The sequence below is a fragment of the Hipposideros armiger genome, unplaced genomic scaffold, assembly GCF_001890085.2.
Source record: "Hipposideros armiger isolate ML-2016 unplaced genomic scaffold, ASM189008v1 scaffold_191, whole genome shotgun sequence".
In the NCBI taxonomy this organism is placed as follows: domain Eukaryota; kingdom Metazoa; phylum Chordata; class Mammalia; order Chiroptera; family Hipposideridae; genus Hipposideros; species Hipposideros armiger.
In genome coordinates this window covers 1018941-1028264 of record NW_017731541.1, presented here as the reverse complement: position 1 = coordinate 1028264, position 9324 = coordinate 1018941, and positions in this window count along the sequence as shown.

The window sequence follows — 9324 nt, the reverse complement described above, 5'->3', positions numbered from 1 at the left end:
TTTTGTTTCGCTGTAGGGTTGCTCCTTGGGAACTCTTTGTTGGCTGTTCTCCTCCATCAGCTTTGGAAACTTTGTGACTTTAAATGTTCTGCTTCCTCATGCATTTTCTACCTGTGCTGCTTTTTTCTTTTTTTGACTCTGTCAACAAATTCACTATTTTCTCGTATGCTCTACTATGTGGTTAAACTCATTCAACTGAACCTTTCATCTCAGGTATTTTTCGATTCCAAAATTAGTATTTTGGGATTATTTGGTCCTGTTCAGTTTGATGGATCAGTTAGGTTTCTAACTCTCTGTCGAAATCCTCAGGTTTGTCCCGTACCACCGAATACAGCAAAGCTGTTTTAGAGTCTGGCCCGATTATTTGAGCGTTCAGAGACCCAGTTGCTCTTGGTTCCTGCTGCTTTCTGTTCACACCGTCTCAGAGCCTGGGAGCCTCTTCAGCTCCGATAATATGCTTTGCATTTGAAAATGTCTGTCATCATAATTTAGGCCCAAAGATGTGTGGGATCACTTTCACTCAGTGTCAGCAGTTGAGATTTTCTAGGTGATCCAGTCATTCAGAGACGGGCTGCCGTTCAGATGGCGCCTGGCTCACCCTCAGCTCAGCTGTGCCCCTACCTCACCTGCAGCCTCCTGGGGTCGCAAACTGAAATAACGGGAGGTTACCAAGGGCCCCAGCCTCCTTCACCCAGGCTCCAAACTTTGCCCTGCTAACCCATGAAACGTCTAAGTGCTTCCGGTTGCTCAGGCCACTCTTCCACTCGGGACGCTGAGGACAAACACACTCAGAGAGTCAGGCGAAGCTCTGAGCTCGGGCTTTTCCAGCTTTTGGTCAGCACAATTTTCCCTGGGGTTTTAGATCTCCAGTTGCCTCAGGAATTACAGTCATGAGTTGCTTAACAATGGGGATATAGTCTAAGATATGCATTATTAGCTTTGTTGTCATGTGAACGATTTCATCGTCATGCGAGCATCACCGAGGGGCGTCCACACACCTGGATGGCACAGCTTCCCGCACTCCTGGGCTGGGGGGTGGAGGGAGCAGTCTGTTTCTTGGGCCACAGCCTGTGCAGCAGTCACTGCAGTGAACTCTGCAGGCAGTTGTCATACAGTGGGAAGTGCGTGTGTTTGGAAATGTATCTAAGCATAGGAAAGGGACAGTGAAAATACATATAAAAGATAAAAAACGGTGCACCTGTCCAGGCACTTAGCATGAGTGGAGCCTGCAGGCCTGCTGAGTCAGGGAGTGGGTGTGAGTGGGTGTGAGTGGGTGTGAGTGGGTGTGAGTGGGTGTGATTGGGTGTGAGTGGGTGTGATGGCCTGGGGCTCGACTGCAGGACGGGAGCCTTCTAACACTGTGTATGTAGGCTACAGTAAGTTTATAGAACAGCACGTTTCTTTCTTCAATAATAAATTAAACCTCGCTTACTGTAACTGTTACTTTATAAACTTTTTAAAACTTTTGACTCTTGTAATAACATTTAGTTTAAAACACACACTGTACAGCTGTATAAAAATATTTTCTTTATATCCTTATTCTATAAGCTTTTTATTATTATTTTTTTTAACTTTTTTTTGTTAAAAACTCCGACACAAACACACACGTTAGCCTCGGCCTACACAGGGTCAGGGTCATCACTATCACTGTCCTCCTCACCTGCCCCACAGGAAGGTCCTGGGGCGGTGACACGAATGGAGCTGCCACCTGCCTTCTCCTGGAAGACCTCACCTCACAAAGGAGGTGCCTGAGGCTCTTGAGGGAGTGTCACTCTTTTCGCAAACGTCCATGGCGGTTTGCTTGGTTTCTTTCTTTCTTTAATGACAGATTTACCTGTGAGCAGTTAATGCACCACGAGCAGTCCTCTCTATTAATGAACACCTTTCGGTGTTGGGTCCACAGTTTCAGACTTTTGAGGAGCGTGTTGAGGTCTGCCAAAGCTTCTGCTAAACCCGCACTGTGAATCTTCTTGGGGGTTTTCTTTCTCTTCTCCTGCAGTTTCCTTTTTCCTTCCCTTTCTTCGGTTGTGTGTCCCTGTTCTGACACCTCCTCATTAGTCGGTGCCCCAGGATCCCCTCTGGGAGGTCCCCCGTGTCATCCCACCCACACCCAGGTGACAGTCATTTGCCATCTCAGCCGCGATCCTGCTGACTTTTGCAGGCTCCTCATCCTTGGCAAATCCTCTGAAGTCATGGACCTCTTGAGTGTCCTCTTCCAGGTGCCGTTCATACACTTCTTGGTGACACCGCCCCGAGCCCAAGCAATGCTTTTGATGCGGCCGCGGATGGAATTCTCCGGAACCGCATCAGTGGCCCTCAGCTGCGGCAACGTCCCCGCCAGGCAGGAGGCTTGGAAGCAGCTGTAACTACTTGATCCACTGGTTAGGTTAACAAGGTGGCGTTTTAGCTTAAAAGAAGAATTGGGGGGTTATTTCTTTTTTAAGAAGGCTGTTTCCATGTCACAGCAGAGGAAACTCTAGTGAGGGTCCATAAAAACAATTTGAATTTAAGATTTTTACTTACTGCCAGTCCACATTTCTAGTTATGTGGTTTAACGAGCGTTGCATTTACTTTTAGAAATGACAAGGTAAAATGTGCTATCGTCAGCCTACACCAGGAGACACGACTGTATTGCAGATACCACTTCAGGGGGAAGTCGTGTCCATCCTTTGTTTAAATAACAGAAGTGAAAGTCATAATGTGTGTATGAATAAGGCTCAAGGATTGTATTGAAATAATTCAAAATATTTTAAGCATTTTGAATATTATTTAATGGCATTTTATTTTTCTTGTTTAATCTACTTTAAAAAGGGGAAATATCTTGAAAGTATTCTCTTAAGTGTGACTTTATGTGGATGTGCAAAACCCAATCTAATGTGATAAATGGTTTATTTTCTAAATCAGTTCAACACACGTACCCATGTAACAGCACATACAAATGGGCCTAATTATAGAAATTCAGCTCCCCATCAAATTAAGGTATTACAAAATCATTTTCCTGGCAGATATTATATATTGGATTGTAGGAAAAGTCATGACGTATTTTTTGTTTTTCATTGCAAAAATGCGTCATGACTTTTTCGACAACCCAATATAAATGGGATAAAAACAAGATGTTATATAAATTATATGTTTTAAACTTAAACATATGACAAGCATAGAATAGGAAAAAAATGAGTCCTAAATTAAGACATTCACTTTTACTTAATTAGACTCTTCGAAATGTTTTAATTTCTAGTCTCATATTTTTAATGTATCAAGTAATAAACAGTTTCATATGGACCTTGTGCTTCATAAACGTTATCTATTCTAGTCTGTTTTACAAACACTAACTTAGCCTTCTGGGGGGGCGGTGCTACGACCCCCGGTTTTCCCGCGAGTCCGAGGTCAGCATTCAGTGAGGGGCAGGCCTGGGGTTAACCAGACCTCGGCGGCCAGCGTCTCTGCGGCTCATCACGCAAAGCAAAGGGGCCGCACCTGTCTAGTGGGATATGTAAGATCCACGTTAAAAGGAGGCTTCGGCCTTTGTCTCTGGTGACGGTGATTCTAGGGGTGCAGGCAGGCCCATGCCAGGGAGAGGGGCCCCTGCTCGGCCGCCTCGCTCGTCATTTGCTGGTGCCTCCATCGCTCCAACCAGCACGCCCAGCCCCGTTTCCTGGAAGCGTCAGGGGTCCCTTTGGATCAGTTGCCTCTCCTGGGTCCTCCCAGCTGGAATTCCCCAGGTGCCTTCAATACTGAGCATAATATTCTCATCTCAGGTAGGCGGGAAAATGGCGGTTGGAGGTCTTTTTGTCGGTGCACTTGGCAGCTAACTGACGTCTGATGCACTCGCGCGGGACCTGGACACACTGGAGGACGCACTTCCGCGAAAGAACTTATAAAAATATATCGTTGCTCTCAGTCTATAGCAAACTGTCTGTGATTCATAAACGTAACAAGTGCAAACCTTTCACCATATTTTCCCTACAACAGTCGGCTAAACATGACAGCAGAAGCTATGATTTTACACTCATCTGGCACCTTGTGAAGCATCACACACATTTGTATATTTGTAAATGGTGCCATTTAAAATGATTTTTTTTTCATTTTCAAATGCTGGGTCTATGGAATCAATATTTAAAATTCTTTTAAAATCAATTCAAATCATGTTAAATCGCACCGACACGCAGCATCCAGACAATGCTTCTGCCTCCAGCTCGGTGCAGAGAATGAGACTGTGCAGCTGCGCTCACACAGCCGTGGGCAGGGCCGGGGCGCAGCTCTCCATCCTGCCCAGGCCCGGCGGCCACTCACACCCAGCTCCCCGGGCGGCTGGCTGACTGAACCGCAAGGTCCAGCCTCGGTGCATTGCTGCTTTTGCCTTTTGCTTTGTTTTGATCGCATCCTGCTCGTCCTCATTCTTATGTTTCAGACCTCAGGGAGTTCCGAGAGTCATTGTCTAACAATTTGTATAGATTCTTGGATACAGGTACAGGAGGAAACTTCCGCCTGGGAAATTCGGATCGTTCTGAGGGATAAATGAAGGGAAAACTATCTCCCCTGAAGATGACTTTTGTTTTATTGTTTTTTTCTTTTCCTTAAGAAACGGGTTCATTTTGTATTAAATGTTTGTCTTTATGGTCTACTTGTCACTATTTTCAAGGCTTCTAACACACCTCTCAAAACCCGTATTGCTCTAAATGTCACCCATTGCATTTGCTTCCTGCTCCAAATCAGTCGGTCCCTTTACATTGTTCCCTGTTATTATATAACGTTACTTGTCATTTTGTTTCTCACTCAGCGTTGCTATTTGTAGGACCTATCTATGGTATTGATTTGCCAGAATTATCCGACAGCCTACAAGAAGGTAGATAGGAAGTAACGCTTTTATATGAAGCCACTGTACTGCAATGGTGCCTATTTTTAAACGGGAACGCTCTCTTCTAGAGAAGACGGAGTTTAGGAGCAGCTGGCTCAACCTGCCTGGTGGCGACTGGAGGGCCGTCCCCAGCCCCCCGCCCCCTCCGCCAGGCAGGCATTGGCAGATGTGGATTCAGCTCCTGGGTCTCTACCTCCCAGCTCAGGCAGCCTCCTTGACTGAGGCTCATGGGGACTAACTGACCCTGTGAAGGAAACAGTGGTGCCCAGCGGGTACTCAGCACAACTCTGATCCTGGCTGGCACGAGCCCTGTGTTGGAATGGGGAATTAACTCCACATGTGGGGCTTTCTGGTCTGGAAAGCAAGATAATGAGTTCTTCGCATTGAAATCAACAACAGTCCTGCTGTGCAGCAGTGAGAGGGTGGGTGTGTTGGGGGACCCTCCGAAGCCTCTCCCAGGCCCTGTGCCAGGAAAGGTCCCCCAGGCTGCCCCGGGAGCCACTCCTTGCGCAGCCAAGGACTCAGAGGCGCCCAACCTCGTAGTCAACTCTTGGCAGAGGTTCTGGGGCCTAGGAGGCTGGGCGTAGGTCTGAGAGGGGTTGTCTCGATTGAGGACAGTCTTTGGTTTTGTTTTGAAAAATTACAGATTTAACATTATGTAACATGGGCATACTACTTCATAATTACTTTATATTAAGTTTAACTGATGTTCGTGAGGATTAGATGAAAAAATGTGTGCAGTGTATTGCAGACTGTAACTAACCCAAAAAGGCACTTAATGCTTTTTTAAAGTCATCGGTTCCATAGGATACGAACCTCTTCATTGAACTACTAACTACTGCCTATCAGGAGGTAGCAAAACTTTGCTTGAAATGATAAATGGTGACACTGATGCAAGTTAATGTCTTTAACACAAAAGATACAATACATCCTGTGCCTGAAAGAATGACTCTAACTTGAACATCTAAAAATGTCAGATTAGATCATTTCCAGAATCACTCTATTGCTTATATAAGTAGCTTCATGTTTTCAGATATAAATAGAGGTTGAATAATTTTAAAGAAATTCATGCAACACATTCGTAAGGACGAGGTGGGTAAAACATTTCACAACAATTATCAGGCACTTATGCAGCAGGCCTAGTTGAGTGTTGAGAATTATGGCCCTCCGAGGACTTCTGAACTTGAAAAGCGAGGCTCCCTTTTTCAGTACAATGTCCAAACCAGACATTTTAGAATCAGATAACTTGGACTCTCACTTTCCTCTCTTTATAGTGAAGTTGTTGAGGGATTCACACTTGTTGAATAGAACAGTTTCATTATTAGAAATCTCAGCAAAGTGTTCTGTGGGAAAAGAGGAGACTGAAATGTCATCCTGATACAACTTTACAGATGAGAAAGTCTAAATTAACTGCAAGAAGCAGTAACCCAAGAACCGCCGGTCTCGTGCGGACAGAAGTGCACGTGGCCTCTCTGTGTTTCAGGATGTGCGGGTTCTGCCGGAAGTCCGCTCACATCTGCTCTGTGGAAGGGGGATGAGGGTGGAAAGCAGGCGGGAGGACAGTTACTTCAGCTCGGTGACAGCCACCGAGCTCCAGCTGTCAGCNAATCACAAGCTAACATCCAGTAAAAGGCATGTGCTGGGGGGGAGGCACTGAACAACTAGGCAGGTCCATGTCTCGTCCAGCTGACATTTACCAGCTTCCATCATCAGCTGCCCCGGAAACCCACAGGGACACACGGACAGAACGGCCGGCATAAAGATGGAGCGCCCTGTGGACTGCTGCTTTCCTGAGCCCTTCTAGTTAATGCCACCTCTGAATGTCAAACCTACCTGGAACAGACCAACACTGAGTCCCCATTATTGGTCAAAGACACCAGCCATCCACTTGGTAGCAAGTTGATGCCAGCCGGCTCCTTTCTGGGGGGTATGCCTCCCCACTGTGTAAACAGCACTCCCCCTTCCTGGGGCCAATAGAAGACCTGCCCCCCAGGCCTGGAGTCCTGCACACAAGCCAGGGGTTGGGTGTCTGCTCAGTGTGAAAGGTGCACGGCTGACGGTGCATTTGTCCGCTGGTGGTGGTCTGCCTGGGGCAGGGTGGGTATGGCCAAAAAGGTTCTTTGGTTTGGGTCATCCTTTTCCCATCCTTTAGTTTTTCATGGAGATATTTTTTTGTCTGTGTTTGTTGGCAGATCTGGGATCTATGGGGGGCAGTTCAGACCCCAGGGAACTCCCTGCAGTGGGCTCCTCAAACCCCAAAGCACTTAGGGTCTGCCTCCTCCTTTCTACCCCCCCCCCGAGTCCTCCAATACTTGTATGCTATGCTATGCCCAGGGTGTTCAGTCGTCAGAAGGAGCATCTTGGAGGAGTGGGGCAGCTCCATTGTGGCCGAACAAGAGGTTTCCCATGATGCCATTTTATCATCTTACTATCGTCAGCACCTGTAGTGACTGCTCCGTTCCCGCTCCTGACACTGGAGATTCGTGCCTTTTCTTCCTTTTGTTCTGTATCCGTCAAATTAGATTTATAATTTCTATTGTGACATAGCCTTTGTCCTATGGGAAATATGAATTCTATTTCTTAATTTGCCACATATGGAGACTTCTTATTTAGTTTTTCTTATGATTTATAGTTTAATTGAACTCTTGTCAGGATTTATAACCTCTGTGATGTCGGTTCTTTATAATGTGTTGAGAGTTTATGACTTGGCATAAAGTCTTTGTTTATAAATTTTCCACATATACTTACAAAATACGTATTCTGTAATTTTTCCAGAATTATGTTCATGTCCACAAAGCCAACTTTTTAATTATTTTTTCTACATATTTTATTATTATTTTGTCTCCTATTCATTCCACCAGTTACATGTAAAAATATTACACTATAAATTATAGTATATTATCCTTATCAAGAGCTAATAATTATTGGTCCTTTACCATTTTATATCCTCATTCTTTAAGAATGCAGTTGACATAAACATACTTTCAATCAAATGAAAACAAAAAAAAACTACCACCAGTAGAAATTCATTTTATAAAATACCAAAAAATATTCCACAAGCAGAAGAAAAATGATCTGCCATGAAAGATGAAAGAAGGAATAAAAGTCAATTAAGTTGCAAATACGGGGATATGTTACTAGATAAATAGTGACTCTTAGAAAAATAAAAATACAAGACTTGTCATATTGAAATGTCTTACCCATACACAGGATAAAAGTACACCTAAACAATAGATACCCGTAACAAAGAGAAAGGGAGCTAACTTGACTAAGACTTCTGCGTTGTCTGTAAAAAAACGACGAAAGCGTCAGTGACGACCGGGCCCTGCCCCTGCCCCTGTGTGCGCTCTGCTCTACAGGGCGCTGTTTCTGTGTTTGGAATTCTACATCAGCCGCTACTTTCCGTCATCACACTGGAGAGTCAGCCGCCCTCGGAATCCCACCGTTCCGCTGGGTGCCACGGCGTTATGACTGTTCGCTTTCTAAGTGGAACTTCTCTTTTTCCTCTGGCGCTGAGGGATTTTCGTTTTGTTTCGCTGTAGGGTTGCTCCTTGGGAACTCTTTGTTGGCTGTTCTCCTCCATCAGCTTTGGAAACTTTGTGACTTTAAATGTTCTGCTTCCTCATGCATTTTCTACCTGTGCTGCTTTTTTCTTTTTTTGACTCTGTCAACAAATTCACTATTTTCTCGTATGCTCTACTATGTGGTTAAACTCATTCAACTGAACCTTTCATCTCAGGTATTTTTCTATTCCAAAATTAGTATTTTGGGATTATTTGGTCCTGTTCGGTTTGATGGATCAGTTAGGTTTCTAACTCTCTGTCGAAATCCTCAGGTTTGTCCCGTACCACCGAATACAGCAAAGCTGTTTTAGAGTCTGGCCCGATTATTTGAGCGTTCAGAGACCCAGTTGCTCTTGGTTCCTGCTGCTTTCTGTTCACACCGTCTCAGAGCCTGGGAGCCTCTTCAGCTCCGATAATATGCTTTGCATTTGAAAATGTCTGTCATCATAATTTAGGCCCAAAGATGTGTGGGATCACTTTCACTCAGTGTCAGCAGTTGAGATTTTCTAGGTGATCCAGTCATTCAGAGACGGGCTGCCGTTCAGATGGCGCCTGGCTCACCCTCAGCTCAGCTGTGCCCCTACCTCACCTGCAGCCTCCTGGGGTCGCAAACTGAAATAACGGGAGGTTACCAAGGGCCCCAGCCTCCTTCACCCAGGCTCCAAACTTTGCCCTGCTAACCCATGAAACGTCTAAGTGCTTCCGGTTGCTCAGGCCACTCTTCCACTCGGGACGCTGAGGACAAACACACTCAGAGAGTCAGGCGAAGCTCTGAGCTCGGGCTTTTCCAGCTTTTGGTCAGCACAATTTTCCCTGGGGTTTTAGATCTCCAGTTGCCTCAGGAATTACAGTCATGAGTTGCTTAACAATGGGGATATAGTCTAAGATATGCATTATTAGCTT